This window comes from Rousettus aegyptiacus, unplaced genomic scaffold (genome assembly GCF_014176215.1).
Source record: "Rousettus aegyptiacus isolate mRouAeg1 unplaced genomic scaffold, mRouAeg1.p scaffold_m13_p_16, whole genome shotgun sequence".
Lineage (NCBI taxonomy): Eukaryota > Metazoa > Chordata > Mammalia > Chiroptera > Pteropodidae > Rousettus > Rousettus aegyptiacus.
In genome coordinates this window covers 3,554,857-3,579,075 of record NW_023416291.1, presented here as the reverse complement: position 1 = coordinate 3,579,075, position 24,219 = coordinate 3,554,857, and the positions used below count along the sequence as shown (strand labels likewise).

General features: G+C 35.9%; 1 long non-coding RNA gene across 1 annotated transcript in view; it reads right to left on the bottom strand.

Moving 5' to 3' along the window:
• Nucleotides 1-24,219, bottom strand: part of LOC107518505 — a 559,217-nt gene that overhangs the window by 492,862 nt on the left and 42,136 nt on the right. The window contains exon 7 of the long non-coding RNA XR_004954837.1: nucleotides 5,414-5,465. This is a non-coding gene — a long non-coding RNA (uncharacterized LOC107518505). The remainder of the gene's footprint in view (nucleotides 1-5,413; nucleotides 5,466-24,219) is intronic.

Here is a 24,219-nt window from a genome sequence, read left to right as displayed (position 1 = left end):
ATAGCATTACACATTTTATGAAAATACTGAATATAGTTGAATATGTTGAATATTTTGTTTAACTGCTACAAGTTACAACATGTATTCAGTCCTTCCGGGGCCATCAGAACATCTTCTGTGCAAATGCTTAGTCCTATGAAAGGCTTCCCTGAGCAGCCAAAGTGGACCCTCTGTGGAAGTTTACATCCCACTCTCTGAAACGTTCCTCAGGGTCCCTCAGTTGAAATAAACTTATGTGGACCAGACATCATCCTCCCGGTTGACTGTCCCAGGGGAAGATCAACCTAGGGTCTTGCCACTTTGGGCTCTGAGGGGCATCTTCTGAATGAGCTAAGAAGATGCTTCCTGCACCCTGACTCCCAGCACTGGAGAAACAATGGCTACTGCTATGGAGCACTGACTGTTCTTGAAACAAAATCCACATTTCACCGCAGTCACTTTGTCCTGAGATCAAGTAAAACTTCATGAAAACACAAAAGTCAAATCAATAACAACAGTGATAAAAAATGTTGAATTATGTAATTATGCATATTACATAATTAAATCAACATTTTAGTTATTAAAACATTCAACAAACAAACAATTCAACACATACTTATTGAAGATCTTTTCTGGGCTATCACAATCCAATGAGGCAGTTACTACTGTTTTTCTCATGTTATAGATGGAGATGCTGAGTCCTGAACAGCATAATATTTTGCACAAGATCACATGCTAAGTAGATGAGGATTTGACCTCAGGTGTTCCTGATTCCTAATACCAAAGATAGAGCACCTCGCTGCCATCTTTAGCTGCTAAGCATGTTTTCCCAACCTCGCCTAGTTCTCAGATATACTTACATTGTTTTGGAAGAAAGCCCATCCAAACATTTGCTGTGACAATGTAGAAAGTTCAAGGTTTGAGATGTATTTTTTTTGCATACCATTTTTCTCAAGCCACTGTTTGCAAATTATTGCACAAGGTGCCAGGATATTCCCTGGCTGCACCAGAGGCAATTTCTTAATAGATCTAGTTCCTACAATAACAGCCACAGGTCAGAAAACGAGGGAGTTATGGAACGAGTGGTTTGGGGCCTGTGTTTTTTGGCCTGGCACTGGTGAGAGTGTATAAACTGGATAGATGTTAGCTTTCTAAACAAACATAACCTCTGGTTGCATTAAAGGAGGAAATAAAGTTTAAACTTGTCCTCTTCGTTATACTGCTTTACAAAACTAGCATTTGTTAAGCTCAAAATGGTCATTAAGCTCAAAATGGTCATTAGTTCTGATGAGGGAAGATGATCACAGGCCTGATGGAGCTACCAAAGTGATTTTGTCTTTACTTTTCTCAAATAATCAAGTAGATGTTTGACTATTTAAATATCACCTTTAAATATCACATAAAACATGGTAAACTTGTGGGTGTGTCTGTGAAACTGTCCTGGACTAGAGCTGCGTTTTAACACGAAGGCTGGCTTCGTTGATATTTCTTCTCTTTGGAGCCCTTCCTTGACCAGATGTTACCAGTAGGATAGTCGTAATTTGCATGCCTCACCTTTTTCGACAAAGGTTTAAAAGTCCGTGAAGGAAAAGAAAAGAAGAAATTACCGAAATGAGGCAGAACTTATTTGATTAATGGTGAACAACATCATAAAGGAACACGGTGAAGCAGAGTAGGTCCAAACCGTGACCTGTGTTAAAATGTTACACTGTGGGATAGAAACAATAGAGGGGAAAAAAACACTTGTTTCTATTTTTATTTCATGTCAATGCATCATATTGTGAAAGGATATGAGAAAGAAAAATTACGGACTAGCATGAAATTACATTTCATTCTCGAGAGAATAACGAGGGGGGAAAAAATAGGGAAAAATAGGCCTGTGAAATAAAATAAAACAATTTATATATGAAAAGAATTTTAGACAAAGCCTGCTGGCAGCTCTTTTAGCTTAGTCCCGTGGGTTTGAAAGTCACCATTAATAAGACGAGGATGCAAATATATCATGTTCTTTGCTTGTTTCCTGCACTTTGAAAGTGTCAAGCTCTAAAATTATACTATTACTATGAAATAGGCAGTAGCCTAATAAAAGACAAAATGCAGAAAAACACGTAATTTCAATGCCTGACTGGGCGTATTCAGTACTGACACTGAGCACAGAAATCAGAAGTCTCATATGATCAGTGCTTCTTTTACCACTGATACTGAGGGACATGTGATGTCCAGATACTGATAAATATTTAGATCTTCTCAGCTCATTTATGCAACTGAAATATTTATTAGAGCTTGAAAAAAATATGTCTGTGATTTTATAAGTGACCTCCTTATTTTAGTATACATGCTGCCGAAGCAAGTGCAGTAGCCTACTTATTAATAACTCACTAATATAAACTAAAAGCAGTCACTGGTAAAGAACGATTTATTAATGCTGGAAAAGAAAAAAAAAGTGTTGAAAGATCTTAGGATAGATCTTTCTGCTAAAAATCCTGTATGTATTTTTTAACATTTTCATTTTTACGAAATCCTGCACTATAATTCACAAGATTAATGTGTGTAATAACATTGAAGAAAACCACTCAAATCTTTGTAGCTTTGCAATGTGATCAGTAAACAACAATCTCAGTGATAATGCTAGCATAGATAAAGCTCCACAGACATTTGCAACCAGAATCAAAGTCCACAACTGATTCTTGCATCTTTAAACCCTGGGTTTATGCTTTTTCTTTTAGAAGTGGATACTGGAGGGCATTTCATTGAGACCAGTATTACTAAAACTAAAAATGTGATCTGAGAGGTAAATTTCTTCGTCACTTGCTATTTTTAAGCTTAGGGAATGTCTTCACAGCTTCCCCTGATAACTTAATTCTACAAAGTATAGTAGTTTTTGAAGCGCATTCCACAAACACATTATTACAAAACAGTTCAGTGTGATGTGTTGGGAATGGACAAGATTTGCTTCACACAAGATGACCAAAAGTAGATGGAGCTAAGTTTCGTTTTGTTTTGTTTAAAATCAACTTTAGTAATATAGATTTGCCATCCAATAAAATGCATACCTTTGAAGTTAGTGAGATTTAACAAATGTATTATACTTGAGTCATCACCACCCCAATCAAGATCCTTTAAATCCTGTGACATTTGAGTCCTTTAAGTTTTCGAAGATAGTACTAGTCTCTGGCATCTCCCCTGGAATGAGCTATCGGTTTTGATTTATTGCCTTGGTGAGGGAAGATGAACTCCTTCAGGGGTTTCTCCTCGGTCTCTTTCTGTTGCAGTAACTCCCACTATAGAGCTCAAGGGACTAATACAAGGGTTCTGCCAACAGCTAGTGCATCTGTCTCAATTATACATTCTGAACCAGGTCATGTGCGGTAGGTGGGCCTGCAAAGCCAACAGTTCCAAAGTGAGATGGACCCGAGCAAAGATTTTATGTATTATCTGACCCTCTCTTCTGTCCTAGGACTACCATGACAGCACAATGGGGCAACATGGAATTATCAGACCCAGTATCCATCAGTCCTCAAAAAATCTAGATATTCCCTTTTGTCCAGCGTACATTTGCTGGAGTAAATGGCAATAGGTCCCTTCGTAAAAGAACCAAAGTCACTACTGTATAGATTTGCCATGGTTTTACAGGGTTCTTGCTCATGGATATCCGGCTTCTCTTTTAGTTGATAGGTTCTGTGTCTAACCACTAACCCAGGTCTGGAAATTGGACAAAGACTTTCCATTGGAGTGATTGACCTCAGTCTTCTGCTTATCTGTTTTTTGATCTCTTAATTATATACCGTTGTAGTTTAGCCTCCCCTGGATCCCTTTGCAACCTTCTTGTCCTTTAAGGTTGCTTCTGATAGCTTAGTGCTGCCACGTGACCTCTGTATGGTGACCCCATCATCCCATTACTGTTAGGGAGCGTGGTTTTATATCAGCCTCTCCTACTCTCTACCCTGGAGAACTAATACTGCACTGATGACCTCCTCACTAACATGTTCAATTACTATCTCGATAAACTTACTATCCCCCATGGCATCCAAGAAACATAGGCAACTGACGAATAGGCTGGTCTTTTATAATAGACAAGTTCTAGCATACCCACTTCTTTGACCCTTTTCATCCTTTCTTCCACAGTTTGCTACAACAATTCTGGCATCTTCATTGAATGTGGGTCACCACCTTTTCCAAGCTTCCCAGAGCCATTCCAGTATGTATTAGGACACTTATGGCAACAGGAGTTGTTATCCTATGGGGTATTTGTCAAGCTGTTAAATTCCAAATTGTAAGAAACAATTTATAGCTTGACCAGATCCCCCTTTTCTATCTTTATGTTTTCTCCTCAATTCAGGACCTTCAGGATCCACTTCCGGGCACACCTGACACCCAGGTCCCACAGGTCCTCTGACATACAGTTTCTCTTCTCACTCGGCAGGTCCAGCACCTCCCAAGTTGACTGATGCTAAGATTTGACCCTCGTGATCAGATAGGAGTTCAAGAGCAGAGGTCAGGGTAGATACTAGGGAGGGAACTTACTTCCATTCAAAGCCTCAGTGCAATCTTTGATCAAGGGGTCTCTCATCAAGGGATCTGAGCCATTCGTGCATCATACACACACATACTCATCTACATGCTAATACGAATATGAACGAGCCAGATTTTCACCAGTGCAAGTGCCATTCAAATATGGGCACTAAGCAAATCTTTAATATACCCCTATACCTTGCTACTCTGGGTTTCAGTAGGGTTGGCTTTTAATTGCTGTAGCCTCTAAAAGTGGCTGTGCCTTTGGGCAGTTTAGTATATGTGCTGTTGAAGCAAGAACTGCATTTGGGAAGTTTAGATGAGACTCAGCCAGGTCTCAGGTCGAAAGCAAATTCTGATCATTTCTCCCACTATACGTTCTTAAATTTTTTGCTAAAGCAAAACTTCTACACCCTGCCCTGCACAGGTTCTACCATGCAGACTTTCAAGAGCCTACTAGAGAGGAAAATGTGATTTTTGCATTTCTACTATGACAATCCTAATCCAATTCAAAACAATGTGTTTGTTTCTGATTGGCAAGGTCATACAAAAGTAAAAAAAAAAAATAATGCAAAGATGAATATTTCAAGATATTATCTCTTTGTGTACATGTGCACACAAATGTGCCTGTGCGCCTGTATGAATTATTACTTATCTTGCTAATAACCTGAATTTATTGCAAAATTCTGAAAGTAAGGAGAAAAGATGTTAAGCCAAAAGAATATTACCAAAACAAAACCTCCCAGATAAATGTACTGAATTAATTATCTTCTTAGCATGGTCCAAGCTGAAAGTCTGTCTTTCAAAAGAGCAACATCAGAATGTTCTGGCCACAATTACCTTCTTCTCTGAAACGCGATCTTCCCCGCCGCGCCTCCCGCCCCCCCCCCCACAACTCACACACACACTTTCACTCTTGTACCTTATGAATCTCGGAATCACTTCTCAAAAACTGCATGTTCTGGAGGTAGGATCTGCAAAATAAAATAGAATGAACTCTTTGGTATTTCTCTAAAGATGTGTAACATGAAAATTTTCAGCAGGTGATTGATTGTATAACACATTCACAGAGAGAGCTACATGTAAGATCCTCTATTCAAGCCTTGGAACAAGTTCATCAGAGTAGCCTGATACTTACATAGAATAGTAGTCTTTACAGTGAGGGGTGTACAAGATAGGATCCATTGGGGCGCCAGAATTATAAGAAAGTACTGAAGCGTCCTAATAGTTACTATGTGATCAGGCCTGGTGCCCCCACTCTTTGTCAGTGTGCCAGACAGTTACACGTCCCATTTGAGGTAGGAAAGGGGGGTCCATAACTCATAGAAGTAGATGGAGGCCTTTACTCTGATCTTCACTTTGAGTATTGTAATTTATGAGACTTCTGTTAAATGGATCTCCAGATTCATTTGTTTAAAGTAATCAAGTTCCAGATGAATCAGATGGAAAGTAGCAACAAAAATCTCTTATTTTTTAACCATAGAGAGCTTCACTGCTAATCTAAAGCATTTCCCCCTTGGCCCTCCAGTAGTACATAGCTTTGGGTTAATCACATTTCTCTGTTTCTAACACAACTGTAACACAAATGTCCCCTCTCTTGTATTATTTATTTACCAGTTTATCTCCATGACATCCATCTACCATAAGCAACTATTCCAATACTTTTGATATAGTAGGGTTTTTTTTTTTTGTAAGTACTCTTGTATTACAATTCTGTGCTCATGTATTTTAACTTAAATAAATATTTTGTGATTCTTGCTTAATTGTAGAATCGAGATTATACTAACTCTGTAGAATAATAAAGAGAATCTTTCTTAAAAGTTTGAGAACCATCAAACTATTTTGAAAAAAATTTTGTGAAATTAATGCAAAACAATCTGGATTTTTAGAAGATTTTGGGAAGTTAAGACTATGATTACCACTTCAATTTTATTAATACTTACTGGTTAAGTTTTTTATTTCTTCTTGTAACTTTTGGGTATTTTATATTTTTCCCCATAATTTATCCCCTTTAATTAAGTATTCCAATTTACTAGTGAGTTCTTGTTTATAATACTCTTTATATTTCCTTTTTATTTCATTGAGTTATTTTACTTCTTGAAAAATATTTATAAAGCTAAAATTTTTTTTCTACATATCATTTAGCTGTCATACAGATTTTATCTTTCAGTCTATTTCACAGTTTTCTATATTTTTCTATTTTGATTTAAAGAATATATGATTTTTCTTTTCATAAATGTGAAATTTTGTTAGCTATCTTTTTGTTATTAAATTTTATTTTTATTACATTAAGGCCATAAAAACATAGTTTATATGCTTGTTAGGTTTTGGAATTTTTTTCAATATTGCTTTGAGCAGTAGTAGAGGTCAATTTTTATAAATTATATATGATAAAAATATGTATTCTCTTTATTAGGTTTAAAGATTTATAAATATCAATAGTTTGAACTTATACATTACATTACTTACATCTATTATGATTGCCTTTTTTTTTTTTTTTTCTGTTTGATTTTCTTAGTTTCTGAAAGGTAAAATTAAAACTAGGATAATTACTATATCTATTTCTCCATGCGTTTCTGTTCGTTGTAACTTTATGTATTTTGAGGCTATGTTACAGACTATGTCGTCATGGTGAACCAGTATATCTTTCTCCTTTATTGCTCCTTTTACCAGGTACAGAAAGGTTATCTTTGTCTCTTTCGATCATTTCTCATTGTGAAGTCTGCTTTGCAAGAGATTAGTACTTAAAGATAAATTACACACTTCCCTTTAAAAAGAGACTGATATTCAAATTTTCTGACATGTTCCCTGAAATCTTTTGAGTATAGGTTCCCTTTTAACAATGAAGCAGACAAAAATTGCTTTTTTAAAACAAATGTGTGCTATGAAGAAATGAACTTTGAAAATGGATACTTGGAAATTTTGTTTGTTGTTTTAGATTTTGTTTACCAGTAACATAGAAGGAAAATGTATTTTTCAGAATAACCTTGTGATACCAGTCACCATTGCAGTGCCCTGCCTAAATTTCTCACCCACAAAATTATGAACATAATAAAATAATTGTTATTTTCTATTACTCTGTTTTAGGAAGAAGATTTGTTTCATAGCAATAGAAAATTAAACAATCGAGTCAGAATTTGTATATATATGTATACACATATGTTTATACATACATGTATATGCATGCATACATACACAAGTATATATAATGTGTGTATGTATCCTAAAGGAAATATCTAAAATAGATTTTAATTATCTCCTCAATTTTTGAGATATAATTATCTCAAATTTATAATATTATACATGCATATAGTATTATAATAATTTTCAAAGAAATTATATTGTCATTTAATTAGTATCCTCATTTGTCAGATACCTGGAATGCATGCCAAATAAAACAAAAAAAAATTAGTTTTTTAATTCTCATCTGATTGACTTTCCATCAAACCACATTGTTTTTCCATTTCTTGTGTTTTATAAATGTCATGCAATTTTAGAATGGACCAGTCTAAAACACATTTATTCCAAAACCTTCGTTTTGTTTTACATTTCTACCCGTTACGGTCTCCCTTTCTTATAAAAATCTATCATCATATAGAGCAATGGATTTTATTTGAAATTTTTTTTGAAAAATTACTTTTAATAACATGAATAAAATTGCAATTCATTAAAACGAAGCAGTGTTTTGAAAAGCATTTATATGAATATAGAGATTATTTATAATGCTGAAGGTCCTCATTTGTAAAAAGGCTACAACATGATTTTAATAGAAATATTGTAAGAGTTTGACTATTTTTTGACATATCTTTGACTAGACAGTACTTCTATTGGAGAGAAAACTAAATTATGAAGAAAGTAGTGTGTAGATATAAAAATGAGTCAAATCTCTTAATTATAGATACGTTCTCTCTATTTTAAGATGGAATTATAGAAATAGGCACTGATGTGCCTTGAAAAGGAAAAAAAAAACATACATTTTGAGCACTTAATTCTCCTCTGTAAGTGCTATTGATTCTAAGTGGAAGAGGGTTTCTTTTCCAAGATCAAACGTGGTACTAATAAATAACTCTTCCTCCTGCTGCTTGCTTCTGAGGTTCAAAAGAGTACCAGGTGGCTTTTACCAATCTACAGCAAGCAAAGGATTTTTGCCTCAATTTAATGGTACTTTTCCAATCTATTTGTGTAGGGGATTTAGGCATTCAAGTTTCTAACTCAGATTAATAGGTGTGACTAGATTTCCATTCACCAATTAAAAATGCACCTTTTCAGCTGTCTGAACAGTGACTCACAGGATTTTGATCTTCTGTTAGAAGACAATCACATAAAAAGTGTGTCATGGTTAGCCAGTTTTAACTTACTTTGTTTCTGCTTTAAGTAGTCCTACAAACAAATTGTCCATCTATTCCCCTGAGACAGATTACATCCCTTTGTGATTACTCAGAGTGGCCACTAAAGGTCACTCTTACTCCATTTTCTCAGTCCAGTTTTGAAACCTGGACCCAGGTAATAAATCTATGCAAATCCCATCTTTGCTCTAGTAAAGGATACACTTGGGGCCAAGAAGTACTAGTTAGCATACCCATCCAGTTCAACAAGAAACAAAACCTACCTGTGTATGTTTAAATCAATGTTTGTATTATATCCTCACATTAATGCATTTCTAGGAAAATTATCAAGATTCATAAAAAGTTCATTTTAAAGTGAATACAAGACAGATGTGAAATTTAATGAATATATTCTGGTCCAGAATTAAAATGTTTTATTTAAAAGAGAAAGAAGTCATTTTTAAAAAACACATTTAAGACTTCAAATGCTTATTGTGTTAATAAATTATAACTGATCCTATTGGAAGAGGGAGGGGAAAAGTTTTGGTAATAGCACTTGCCAAGATTTCAGCAGGTTTAATACCTGTAAAAATAAAGGAATTACATACAAGAGCCATTTCCTTTTCACACATAAGCGTTTGGGGTATTTTGGAAATGCACATATTTAAAAGGAATCAATTTCTTTGGTAACAGAAAGACCATATCATTTCAAACAATTTACAGGAGAGTTTAACTTTTAAAATGTCAAATATTTAAACGGGAAAATATCAAGTATTCATATTGTGACAAATCAACTACATTTTTACATTTTTCTGGGATTGTAAATAAGTACTTAACTTTGACGATAGCTAGTAAAAAGAACATGAATCCTTTTGGACCTAACAATTTACTTCCGGGGCACACTGATCTTATGGAAACACTCATTTGTACAATAAGTTACAGTGACAAAAGTACGTGGTGAGAGTATTCACTAGCTCGCTTGCTAAGAACAACATTGCAAAACTTCTACACAGATATGAATAAGATATGTTAAAGCAGAAATTAATTTCTAAAGAAAATAGTCATTTTCTTATTTATGTTTACTCTATTGGTTTGAATTAAGAGAGTATCACTATTAATTACGAATGGAAAATATTAATGACTGTATCAATAATTATATGTCAGAATTTGATTCTAAGAATGTACATTATTCCCATTTCTAGTCACTACACCCCAAATATAGGATCTTGTTCATAAACTTCTGTCACATTAGTCCATTTTCTGTCCCCAAAGGGAAATAAGATAGTAGAGAATAAAAGCTGTCTTTCCAAAGAGACATTTAAGTAAAGAAATAATCTAATTCCTTACACATCTCTCTAAAAGAAAACGACAAATAACTAAAATGGTGTAAGATTTGCCAGAGTCCAGAATATCAATAATTTGTACCTTGACAAATAACGGGATCTTCTTGCTTCTCTGTGCAGTTAAGCTTAGTTTCAAACGTTTCCTTATACAGAGGTTTCGATTTAAAATTTTAAAGAGCTTTCCTTTTCCTAATATGTGCTATTACCACTAAATATTTTCAAAGCAGTCAATTCAATATTTAAGGAAATCATTGTTTCTGTTTCCAAATCAATAGTAACTATAATACCCGTACCAAATTTAAGAAGGTTTCTAAGATTACCCAAAACTCCCAATCTCTGTTCTTTTTACTAATGACTTTCTCTACTCAGTCTTATATCTCCTTTCCCAATAGCAAAATAATTTTATGATCCTGGGTAAGGGATATCATTCTATTAATGACATCCTTTATTAATGACATTAGCAATGTCACTTCATTAATGATAATACCTGTATCTTAAACTTTCTATTATTTTTATCCTACTGATCAAGGAAACATTGAAACTATGATGTAATCAAGTGTTTGAACCAATCATAAATATGAGAAAATGGATTGTGCTTGGGTGAAAACTGACTTTTTAGAATAGAATATCTTTGTAAAATCTTTACCAATTATACGAAAGGCTGAGAGTGTTAGTAGAAACAGAATAGCGCATTTATAAAACCCCACACACATGTGAAGGCCTTCTGCTTTATAACAGGCAACTTGCAGTAAAGTGAGAAACATGGTCTTATAAAAAAAAATGTGCTTCTTCCATTGGATATTTATATAGAGAAAAAATATCTTGACATTTACCTCGCATCATACACAAAAGTCAATTTTAGATGTACAGAAGATGTAAATGTGAAAGGCAAACAATAAAGCTATTAAGGTGGTCCTGTCCAGTACAATAGCTGCTAGCCGGCAATTGTTGAAATACAATTTAAAAAGTCAATTCCTCAGTCACTCTAAGACATTTCAAGTGCTCAGTAAGTAAATGTGACTAGTAACTACTTGTAACAGGTAGTGTTATAGCTGGGGTGGTATGAAATCCAGTGTCGCCCCCTAGCGGCATGGAGCGGAGGGGGTGGTGGCGTGTGTTGTGTGCCAATGCAGCCAATTACAGGTCAGCGAGACTTAGAAAAAGTAAGATTTATTAAAAGTACATTTCAGAAGGAGGTGGGCTGTGCTAAGGAAGGCTGCAGCCCTGTGGAATTTGGGAGGTGAAGAGATAAGACAGTCCCCCCCAAAGGGAGAGCAGATTTTTAGCAAAGAGAGCTATAACACGGCAGAAGTGGGAAGGTCTGCTTATATTTGGGCAGTAATGGGAGGTCCTAGGATGATCAGCATGCGAGGTCACCTTGACTGACATTTGGCTGCTATTTAATACTTTGTCTCTTGCGCATGTGCTTACCCAGAATTCAGCCTGTTATAATTAGATTCATGAATGTCCAGGCATAGTCATGATATTATAATGACAGTATAATGAGCATTAGATCCTGAGTAAATTAGAGTATTACTTTTTGCACATGCTTTTACGGCTGGTTTCGCTAGCAGCTTTTATGGTCTTTGTGCTCTAGGATTTGGGGTAATTTATAACCCTAGAAGGGAGGCGTTTCTGGGAGGTCCTTAAGGAAGGTCTTCAAGGGAGGTTTCCACGGTTACAGAGCTGGGCCTTAGCTCCTGTCGCTCACTCATGCCTGACCAACTACCTAACACTAGGACAATTTCATCATCTAGTAACTACCAGGACATTTTAATCATCACAGGAGGAACTTGCAGTAGGCAACGATGTTTAACAAGAAATAAAAGAAAGTGCTAACATAAAGGAAAAAATTATATACAGATTACAAATTAAAATTAGAAACTTCTATCCATATACTTTTATAAAATTATAAAAACGAAAAGAATTTTAGTGCTGTGATACTAAAACCATCATTATGTAAATGGACATTATCAATTTAATGTGACAAGTGAGGTGTTTTACATAAATTAATTTGCTATATTCATTTAAGAGTAGAAAGCTGTGGATTCAGGTTCAGTTCTATTTTCAAAATTTTTTTATTTGAATTTCACTAATACTAATACCAACCAATTCCTCCCCAGGTTTGTACCATTTTATTTAGAAGCACTACCATTCATTTTCTCTAGTTGCTGAGTTAAAAATCGGGTGGTCACCGGTGATTCTTATTTTTCTCACACGCATTAAATCCATTTCTGGATGCCCTGAGGGCACTATCTGCATTCACTACCAGGTTTATCTATCAATAGGAAATTTTTTGAAGTAACAATCCAGATATAATAATTTAGCAGAATTTGTTTTTCCCTCAGGCAGTCTCTTGATAGATGTGTAATGAAAAACAAGTGAAGATGGTCAGAAGCCAAAATTTCAAACATTTCAAACAGACATTTCAAAGTTCAATTTGTGCCATATTGTTCTTACCACGCTAAATCTTTTACCACTCACTTGGAAGTGAATTTATTATGTTCAAAGAGGTTGCTCAGATGTCCGCTGTGTTGGTTTTTAGCAGTACAGAGAGGCTGAGATGAAATAAATTCATGGGAGAGCACTTCAGAGGAAGGATCAAGCGGTAAGCCTGTAGAGACTCTTTACTCTGGGACAAGACGAGGGAGAGCCAAGCTGAACAAGAATCACACCTCACTCTCTGGTGGAACCCCGGAAAGATGCGCCGCGTGATGGGCCCACCTCCCCGTGAAGGAGTGTGGCACAGCATCCCGTCCGAGCTCCAAAAGAGCTTCAGATGAACTCATCGCAACATAAATGCTGCTGGCTTTGACTGCCGCTACAGATCTGATGTCACTGTTTGGCCTCTAGATGTGAGTCGGACAGGCTAGGTCTGAAGTCTAAAAGAGGGAGTTGTGGAATCTCTTGAAAATTGGAAAGGGTTTGACCAGTTCACCAACAAATATTAGTAGTTGGAATATATGTATTGAACTGAAAACAATCTCAAGGGCTTATATTTGATCTAAGTCACTTAATAAACAGATATGGATATAAACCTCTCTCCCAAGTTTCTTAAAAAGTTTAGTCTCTCTTCTTCCTTCTATCCCTAATGAAGTGTTAAACTCCTTTGAAGACTCCAATATAAGGTTTCTGCAGGCTCTAAAGTTCCTGGGTTTAGTCTGAACTAGCGCCTTTGTATGTGCTGTGTGTACTCTTTTACACGTTTAGAATGTGTAATGAACAAATATTCAATTGAGCAAATTTAAAGATCTAATTGGTTTTATTTAGTAATTCATGAATCATGCAGCATCCCCTCTAGTCCATATAGAGATGTTCTAGTTATAGAAAGTGGATGGTTTTCATAGGCAGAAACTGGGTGCGAAAAGAAAGTTATTAGCTAAAGAAAAAGGGTTGTTTTGGTGGGGAAGAGTGACAGGGGTCTTATCAGGCAGATTACTTCATTGGTGTTGATCAGCAAATTCCAGACCGATTGGTTTCAAGTCAGGTTCCTGGGAAGGACTGAAATTGCAAGTAAGTCTCGATTCGTTCTGAGGGCAAGCAACTTCACCTGTTGTTTCTTTAACAGGAATTTTTTTTCTTTGATAGTCTTAAATTTCACTATATTGTGTCCAGACAAGGTTTCTCTCCCCTTGTCTTTCTTCTTAGGCATGCTATGGACCCTTTCGATTTGAAATTTTTATTCCTTTATTAATTCTGAGAACTGTTTCTTTATTGTTCCTTCAATTACTTCCTCCTCTCAGTTTTGATTGTACTTCTTTCCAAGCAGAGTCATTAGGATGTTTCATTTATGTTTTTCTCCCACGTATCACTTAACTCTTAAGTTTTCTGTTTATTTATCTTATTCTGATTCCTTCTGTAATTTTCCTGGGGGGTGGGGATAAGTTTCTCTCTATCCTTCTAAATTCTCAGGCCAGTCTGAAACTCAAATTGACGAGACAGAGTAACAGGAAAAAATGACCAAATTTATTATGTATGTCCAAATGGGGATTCTGTGAGATTAAGAGGCCCTAGGACAGACTGGGCAGGTAAGTTTATATGTTATCTTAAGCTAGGGAGAAAGGTGGGGTTGGGGTGCAGTTGTGGTTTGGGACTTCAAAAGGGAGGAAGGCAATTCACATGGCGATGGAAAAGCAAATGTTTAGTAAGTAAATGTTTGCTGGGCCCTCTTTAAGAATGAGACACAGAGAGGACTTAAATCAAAAGGGCCTCACCGGGTTCCTTCCTGTCTATAACACACTAACTTATATTAAGCAATAGTTATCTATGATAATACCTCCCCTTCCTAGAGCAGGTACTCTATCTAAATTATTTTAGCCCCTTAGGAAAAGGGTCAAAGGTTTTTCCTGAATCTTTTCTTTAAAATAACAAGCTTAAAATAATCAGCATCCCAAAAGGCATGTTTTGGGGTAGAAAATTCTACTTCCCCTCATTCCGTAAACTAAACTTCCAATTCTGTACTTCATGGATTATTTATACCTCCTATTATATTCTTTATTTCATCTGTTATACCTTTCACACATAATATTTCTTCTTGGTTCATCTTATGGTTTCTTGTCTTTGTTTCATATTTTAAATAACTATTTTTAATCACTAGTTATTTTGCTAAATTATATTATTTGCTTCCACTGGAATAGGAATTCCGGTTTATTCATAGTTTTAAAATAGTTGTGCTCTTTAAGTCTTTATCGCTCTCCCTCTCTGTGTGTGTCTGTGAGATCATATTCCCCTGGGGTTATTGGATAATCTATCTGGAAATGCATACGGGGTAAGGGAGGTGAATCCTGCAGTCTCTGCTGGTTCAGTATTTTGGTAAAAATTGTAACTGAAACCTCTCTTCTATTCTTTATGCTATTTTCCAAATATGATAGAGAACATATGCTCTGACCACAAAGCAATAAATTTAGAAGTTAATAATAAAGAATATAAATAAAATTAACTTGTACTTGGAAATTTTTAAGAATTGCCAACTCACGAGTTAGAAAGAAATCAAAATGGAAAATTTTAAGCGTTACAACTATGTGTTAATAAAACACTACATATAAAAATGTATAGGGCTGCATAAGCTATGCTTTAAGGGAATGTTGTTCTTTTAAATGTATACATTCGATTAGAAAGTAAGAAAGACTGTAAATTAATGAATTAAGTGTCCAACTTACGAATTTAGAATATGAGTAATAAAATATACCTAAGTAGAGTATAAAGAAAAAGAAGATAAATATGGCATAAATTACAAAATAGAAAACAAAGGTGCAATAGAGTAGTGGTGACAAGCAAAATGGCAGAATAAGAAGCCTCAAACCCTCCTTCCTCCTGTGGAGAAGTCAATTCAACAATATATCGACCAATTCTTCAAAAAAATATAGGATATCAATTTTGAAAATTTATTCGAAATGGACAAATATTTTGAGAACTGTAACTTACCCAATCAGAATCAAGAAGAAATTAAAAGCCTGAATAGTCCCGGAACTCCTGAGGTGTTGAAGTAGCGTTCTCAAAATAAAACTGGAGGTACAAATAGTCTCATCGGCTATTTTATTAAACTTTCAAAGAATACATGACCCCTAACTTATGAATCTAAGAAGTTCACATTCGTAGGATAAAAGTGACTGTTCTATAGCGACGATTAACAAGTAAGCACCAGAAGTTGCTTTAATGAGATTTAGTTGATCGGTGATTACTCACTTAAGTCAACCTGTGTCTGAAAACCTACCAATGAGTGACAGCCTCACGCTCTGAACATCAGTCAATTGACAACAGACTCACTGCAAATCATGCTTCTAAAACAGACAGTAACCTACTTCTACCTGTGTGATCAACAACAACGAAAAACGCACTTAGGCAACTGACAGAAAACATACCTCAAAGATTGATAGGAGCCCACTCCTGCCTCAGTAACCATTATAAACCATGCTCTAAAAATGTCAGCGCCCCACTGCTGCCCCTCTGCCCAGCATAAAACAACCCAAACTCTTTGCCAGAATCATATAAGAACAGCAGTTTATTTTCCTCAACTAGACCATGCATGACTCCCTGAGCCCTTCACTTTGTAACATTCTTTCTTTGTAATCCTCAGACCAAATAGTAAGTTAACCAGATACCTTGTGCCCGAATTCCATTTGTCCTTCAAATTTGCTGCCAGGTGAGCCTATTAAAACTGAGTACTTAAAAAAAAAAAAAAAAAAAAAAAAAAAAAAAAAAAAAAAAGAGTACTCACTTGATTTGTAGCATTGTTGTTACTTTTTTTTAATACTAGAATTTATAACCAATAGGTCTTTATATAAGGCAGTTAGGCCTAAATCATAGTTTATGGCAATTAGGCTTTTTGGTATAGAAGGAAATTATATGGTAAAGAAAAGTAGATATAGACCCTTGTATATAGATATTTTTGTTGTAGTATTTGATAATTTTTTTCAATCTACTTATTCTTTTCTTTCCCTTTTGTTTGACTATTTGCGCAGTCTAGCCTCATGTGTTTTAGTTTTGCTCTGAATAGTATTGAATATATAAGAAGCGCTTCATAGGGAAGCTGGAAAGAAACATGCTAATAGATCATTCATTTTAACAGGTTGTAATGACTAAAGTCTTTACCGATTCTTCATGGAGCAGAAAAACAAATCCGTGGAGATAGTCAGGATTCGGCCCCAAATTCGGAAAAGAGGCAGTGGGAACACCCAAGTGGTAAAATGCATGAAGTTAAGATAACACTAGATAGTTTCAAATCGGCTCTTGACCAGCTCTTCTGTGAGTCAGCCCATCATATTCGACAGGTTGGCTTTCTTAGGAAACAGATACAAAGAATTCTTTTCTAGGATGGCAAAGGATATCACCAATTAATGCCTCGTCTGCAACTTTATTTCCTTGATCAGGCCTGGGAAATCTTCCAGAGAACTTTCCAGTCCCTTTTTATATTTTAATTGCATTTGTTTCATCACAGTCATTTAATGTTATCTAATAACTATTTCCAAAGTATTAAATTATTCTACATAACCTTTGTCCCAATAGATGATACAACAAATGACTCAAAGCCAAAAACAGGATAAAATCATGCTGACTGAAACTCCATGAAAAAACAGACTTCTGCAGATAGAACCACGTGTTCAAGGGGGATCAACAAAAGTGGTGGGAAGCCGGACTATCCCCGATGGCCTCACGTGCAGCTTTGGTTGACAGAAGGCAGAAAGGGGGACCCGAAAATTTTATAAGCTCTCATGAAATTGTTGATTCTTCTCTAACCATATGTGGTATTTTATATATATATACACATATATATATAAATGCACATATATATACACATATATATATACACACATACATATGTGTATATATATATACACACACACATATATAGTCTATATATATATAGTTTCTATATATATAGTCTTGGCCCTGTGTTCTTGGCACAGAGCTTCAAAAACCTTTGGAATTTCCTGAGCGACAGAAGTATCTTTTGTTATTCACAACAAGCCCATTTTGACAATGAGTTTATGCTAGCAAGGTGACTCATAGTGGGCCCACAGAAAATTTCAGCGGAGGGGTTGGCCAAACCTATAATTAGAGGGTTGGAACTTTCAGTCTCACCTCTCAGCCTCTGGGGAGAAAAGGGGAGCTAAAGGTTGAATTCAATCATGTGGCCAATAATTAATCGTATTTGTGTAATGAAGCCTCAGTAAAAACACTTGAACAAGGAGGTTCAGGGAGCTTCCAGGTTGGCGAATACATTGACGATTTGGAAGAGTGGGGCGCCTTGCTGGCTTCCAGGAGGAGAAATGTGAATACCCTCCCCCACCTCCGCTTTCCGGCATCGTCCTATGCCTCTCTCTTCCATTTGGTAATTCTTGAATCGTATCCTCCATAACACAACTATAATCTTAACTGTAGCGCTCTTCTGGGTTCTGTTAAGTTTTTCTAGAAAATTATCAGATCTAAAGGGAAAATGGTTGTGGAAACTCACAGATGTGTAGCAAATCGAACAGAAGTACTGGTGGCCTAAGGACCCAGGGCTTTTGACTGGTGTCTGAAGAAGCATTGGTCTTCTGGGACTGAGCTCTTTAACCTGTGAGATCTGTGCTAAATCCAGGCAGTGTCAGAATTGAATTGAATTGTAGATGACCTATTTGGTGTCAGAATATTGGTATAAGAAGTGATTTTAACCCTGTTTAATTAATCAAGGGCAACTTCTGCGAACATTCCTTTAAAAGTTCACCAATCAATGACTGCCGCATATTACGAAAGTCAGCCTATTTTCGAGCTATCGCCTAAGGCTAATATGCCACTCCTACCTCTGTAACCAACACAAACCATGTTTCTGTCACACTGATATTCATCTGCTTCTATCCATTTATCCATCATAACCCAAAACAAATTTTCCCCAAAAAACCATATGTCATTTATCAGCTACTTGTTTTGTCCAATGTAGCTCTCTGTCAGTTAAACGAGGCATGTAGTAATATTTTTGGCCAAAGATATTAAGTCGTAGTCTGATATTTTGACAATTATGTAAACTCTTTCATGTATAGTAAAAGAAGGAACACTCCTTAGCTTATTCTAAGAGGTCAGTATACTCTTTAAAAAAGTCAGAAAATGAGAATACAAGAAATAAACTTTACAAACCTAATTACCTAATGACTATAGATGCAAAATTTCTAAACAAAATATTAGCAAATCCAATATAGCTGCATAATAATAAAATACATAATGGCTAAGTTCAGTTTGTTTGAAGTATGTAAAGATAGTTCCATATTAACATTAACAGATTACTTCATATCAATAAATACAGAAAAACATTTGAAAATAATGTAAAAGCATACTTAAAATTTAAAATAAATCTTTGCGAATTAGGAATTGGAAGCAACATCTTCAATTTTATAAAAAGCATTTATGGAAAACCTCCAATAAATATGATCCCAAATGGGAAAATTTTTAAAGCTTTTCATTTAAAAATAGGGCAAACAAGGAATTCCTGTCATCGCTTCTATTTCACATTGCATTTGAGCTCAAAATGCAAAAGACAAGAGAATAGCATTACTATCTCAGGAATGAAAAAAGGAGAAAAGAAAATTGTCATCATTGGCAGATGATATAATTCTCTACATAGCAAACCCAAAGAAATTACAGCTAGATTATTAGAAATAATAGGAAAGTTTAGAAGGTGGATGGGTACAAGATTAATATAATATATAAAAATCAATGATATTTTCACACAGTAGTTAGCAGTTTAGAGGGCATTAATAAATATTGTTGTGATTATCTGTGATTTATAAAATATAGGTTAAAATGAATAGCATTGAATTTTTTTTTTAAAAAAAGGACTCCCAGTTTTATATACTTATTTTTAAATTTTATTTATATACTTAATTTGTTTAAATCAGGTTTTTAAATTATGTATTGCTTATAAAACTTAAAACTAGGAAGAGGAATAATTCTACAACAGGTGATATCCATCAATAGGTAAATAAATGAAAAAAGTATTTCATCTCATTTAGAAATGCGTAGTAAATAATATTTTACTTGTTTAATATGATATATAAAATCTTATAATAGATTAATGTTTTGTTTGATTTTATGGTAGTATATTTATAATACTAAGTCTAGTAATAATTTCAACCACTTCAGAAAAGCCAAACCCCGTTCACTCTTCATTGCCTGGAGGGACCACGGGTCTCTGTGCTCCAGTTGCCTTGCTATAGCTTGAAAAGTACCCCCAGGCAGAGAGCCAGGATGACTTTGGAGGTCACTTTTTATATTTCCTTTCTTGCAGGGATCACAGCCCTGAACTATTTGGGGTCCAATGCTTAAAAACAGTTGCTTTTTTTTTTTTTTTTTTTGGCCCAGGTTTATAGCTATTTGCTCAAGGGTAAGCTGATACCTGTTACTCCCTTATGACTGCAAATAGAAATTAACAGTAACGTTTTTACATGCAACTTTTTATAACATTCTTAAAACTATATCCTGTGTAGATATTTAATTTATGATGAAATATTTTAGATACAAACTTAAAAATGTGCAAGTGTTTGAGTGAGTTGCAGAGATTAAGATGGGGAAGTATGAAATCTATTTGTATATTTTTGTTTGTGATACTTACAGATAAAATCAGTAGGCTACAGGATTTGAGGTCTTGAAAATCGGAAAAGAATTCCCAAGCTAAAAATTGAGATTTTGGAGTTGTTGGCATAGTTTCATTTTGGAGTTCTCTAAATGGGTGAAATTACCTAATTAGAGTCAGTCTATGGAGGAAAAAGAGATGAGCCTAGCAGCAGGTCCTGAGGAACACCACATGTAATTGTTATTTGAGGAGGAGGAATCAGATACGTGAGGAATAAGGAGAAAGACATGAAGGAGAAAAAAGATAAAAGTGCAGTTTACAACGGCGTAGAAGCAAAGGGAAAATTAAGAAAGATAAGCGGTCCTAAAAGTGCCGCATAATTAAATCAGACAAACTAAAAGGCCACAGATCTTGTACTGGGCAATAGTTCTTCGTACAGGCACACCTCAGAGGTACTGTGGGTTTCCTCCAGACCTCCACGACGAAGCGAGTGTTGCAATAAAGCTTTTGGTTTGTGGAAGGTCTTGCCTTCAATTTCTTTTATTTTTTTTTAATTTTCACATCTTTCCATTATAATCGACACTATAAAAAAGAATGAAATCTTACCATTTGCCTTCAGTTTCTAAAAAATAAAATGCAACACTGCGAAGCACAATAAAGTGAAGGACAGTAAAGCAAGAAATGCCCGTGTATTTCAATTGCGATGCTAAGCTTTCAGCAGTGTGAAGGTGCAGAAAGGACAGTGCCACATGCAGGAATGCCTGGGTGGCACAGCGGGAGGTGGTCCGCAGCAGCCATGACCAGGCTGGCCTCAGATAGGAGCATTTGAGCAACGCAGTTCTGGAGGGGTTAAAAATACCTGTCTTTAACCTTTTTAAATCCATTTGTGTATCTAGATGTAATCGAAACACTCTTAGCGTCGAGTACGTTTTTTTTTGTTTTGTTTTGTTTTTTTGTTTTTTTTTTTAACGAAGATTACACTAACTTATTTTTTGAGTTGAAAAAGATGCGGCACCGCCACCCACGCCACCTGTCTCCCCGCCCCGGCTCTAGCGCAGAGCGTGTTAGCAGCTCAGGCATCTTTCCCTGGTTGTTTGGCCTGCGGTAAGATGCTATGTTAGTAATTTATCTTCAGCCTTGACTTCTCCATGCTAGTGTTGTTTCGTTTTGTTTTGTTTTGCTTTGCTTTGTTTTGCCAAACTTCTATTCAGAAAAATTCACACGGGTCAGACTGGATAGGAAGACATTATTCAGATAAGGAAATGCCAACTGCAGCAGTCACGTCCCATTACAGTTCTTCTATAAAGTCCCTGTCCTCCCTTTCTCCTGCCAGCTCATGCACTTTAGAGCAGGGTAAGCTTTCCAAAATCTCCATCTTGCCCAAGAGTGTTATATCAGAAGCAGGAGCTCATTTCTCATCAACTCATTTCTCACTCACGAAAGCAGAGAATATAGTCTTTATTGGATAAACAGGTTTATCTTGCTTAAGGAAACAAAATTTAATAAACAGTGGAAAGAAAACCATTGTGCTAGATATATTAGGATTTACTTATTTATTTCAATCTATTTTAAGTCGAATATGTGACTTTTATGTTTTTATCAAGGAGAAATATTTATAAATCATGTTTCATATAAAAAGACGTAGATTTATACTTTAGGTGATGGAAAGTTTAAACGGATCTGGTTTTATTGCTACTGCCTTCCTTGTGAAGTAAGAAGCAAGATAATTTGCTAAGAACTAAGAAAGTTGAGCCAGAGTGTCAAAGTTGAAGAGAATGGGGTGCGTTTAAAAGGCGCTCCTCCAAGTTAAGAGAGGCACGGCTGGAACGGTGAGGAACTAGCTGGCATCGTTATCATTCAGCTATATCGATACCGATCCGCCGTCTGTTTTATTTTTCCCCAGAGGTGCTCAGCAGGTGACGTTTAGGAAGAAAGCAGATAGTCGAAATCATAAAAACTAGAATTTTTTCCAGGTGAAGTTAACGAAAAAATATTCTAGCAATGTGGTTCAGGGTACTGACAAGACATTGATGAAGACAAGAGAGGGCATCTGAACTTGAGGTACGTTGAGTGGCCAAGAAAGGAATAAGATGGCAGACGGACAAGATTAGCAGGCGAAGCGGAAGGATATCCAAGAGATTATGTGTAGAGAGCACATGTCAAGAACCATGAAAGATTCGAGGTTTTACCCTGTATGCAAGGTAATCCATGAGCTTGCCAACTGTCACAGAGGTGTGTAGAAGATACAGACCCTCGGTTCAGAGATGAATGATGCTTGATTAATCACAGGAACGAATTTGCCAAGGTATAATCAATTGTTTACTGGTTCTCCAGGCCCCGAGTTCCACAGAGCAATACAAAGGGCCAGAAGACACTGACGTATGCAGTGGTTTGAGTGTAGGAAAGGAACTTGAGTTTGGGTAATCCGAATATTTTATAATGGTCAGTGAGCATGCCTGCCCTTTGCTCTGTTGGAATATACTGTATTTATTATACTGGATGGTAACCACAAGTACCATTTGCTCTAGAGGGAGATACTACTGACCTTTCCAGGCTGTAAGCAAACATGCCCCTCTTCTGGAGGGAGACTCATTCTTTGAAGTAATTGTCTCTACACCTATTCTTTTCAAGATAGTTTGGAACAAAGGACAATAATACATCCCTTTCAAGATGGGCAGACACATGAGACAACCATGGAGGCTTGTCTTCTGACAGTGGGCATATAACTTATGGATTATGTGAGAGGAATAATTTCAGGTGATGACAATTTCCTGGCTTTTTTTTTTTTTTTTTTGAGAGTTCATGGCTGAGAAGACAAGTGAACCAAGAGTTGGATGTGTTGCTTCTTTGAATTGCAATTTCTCAGGATGACGACAAAGATTAAAATCGAAAGGAAGATAGGAGACAAAGTCTTCAATGGGAAGTGTGGGGCGTATGTGTAATAATGTACATTCCATGATATATGCACGTGTCTGAGACATGCGTGACACAAACGGCGGGGGTTGGGAAGAGTCGAACGGCTTACGGCTAGATAGGACGGCCTCAAAAAAACAGGGATTTAACACAATGAATATAATTGACGACACGAAGAAAACTGTTTTTACATTAACTCGAAAGATGCAGGTGAAGACGACATTCTTTTGAAATGTCACCATTGTCCTAATTCTCAAGCTTTAGTGGCTGTTTCTGATAACGCCCACTGAAGACAGTCATTTGGGAATGTGAGACCACTTAGCACATCATCTTGTATCTAAGATTGAAACAGATTCTGCCGAAAGGCGCATGTAGCAATGTCTAGAAGACATTCCAAAGCTACCCAATTCTGAAATGCTTCTAGAAAGTTTCCATGTTGCCGTTGTTCTCTGTACACTCTTTGAATGAATAATCACTCATTTATTCTCTCCCAGAAAAGGTAGCACTAGATCTAAGTAAAGGACTAATACATTTTATTTATTAAGAATCCAGGCTTTAGAGGAAGGCAAACAACTTCGAATTCTCTGTCTGACACTTCATTCTTGTTTAACCTAGAGGAAATCTATTAAAGTCTTTATATATTTTTTTATCTATATAATGAGATAATGAGAGGATATTGATGATGATGACAATGATGATAATGACGATAAGATTGTTTTAGAGTTAAATGAGATAAAATACAAAGGTCTCGATAACTGGAAAATAAATCCAAAGCGATCATTATTATCACGTTATTTTATTGCTACGCCGACGTAAAGTTCCTCATGTCAACAGATACACGTACTCTCACCATTCAGATTAGAAGATTAAGTGCCCATCTCTACGGAACTTAAATCACACCTGGAACTGTAGCGGCTCCTCCTCACCAGCTGACTTGGAATACCCCCTTAGCACTTCGATCTCAGTTTAAATTTGTTCCGATCAGATCAGCAGATCACATGTGGTTTTTATTTATTTTTTTTGTTTTTACAGTTTTATTTTTGTGTACCCATTCACTTAACAGTAACTAAATTTCTAGGCCCGTTTCAGACAACTGAAGAGG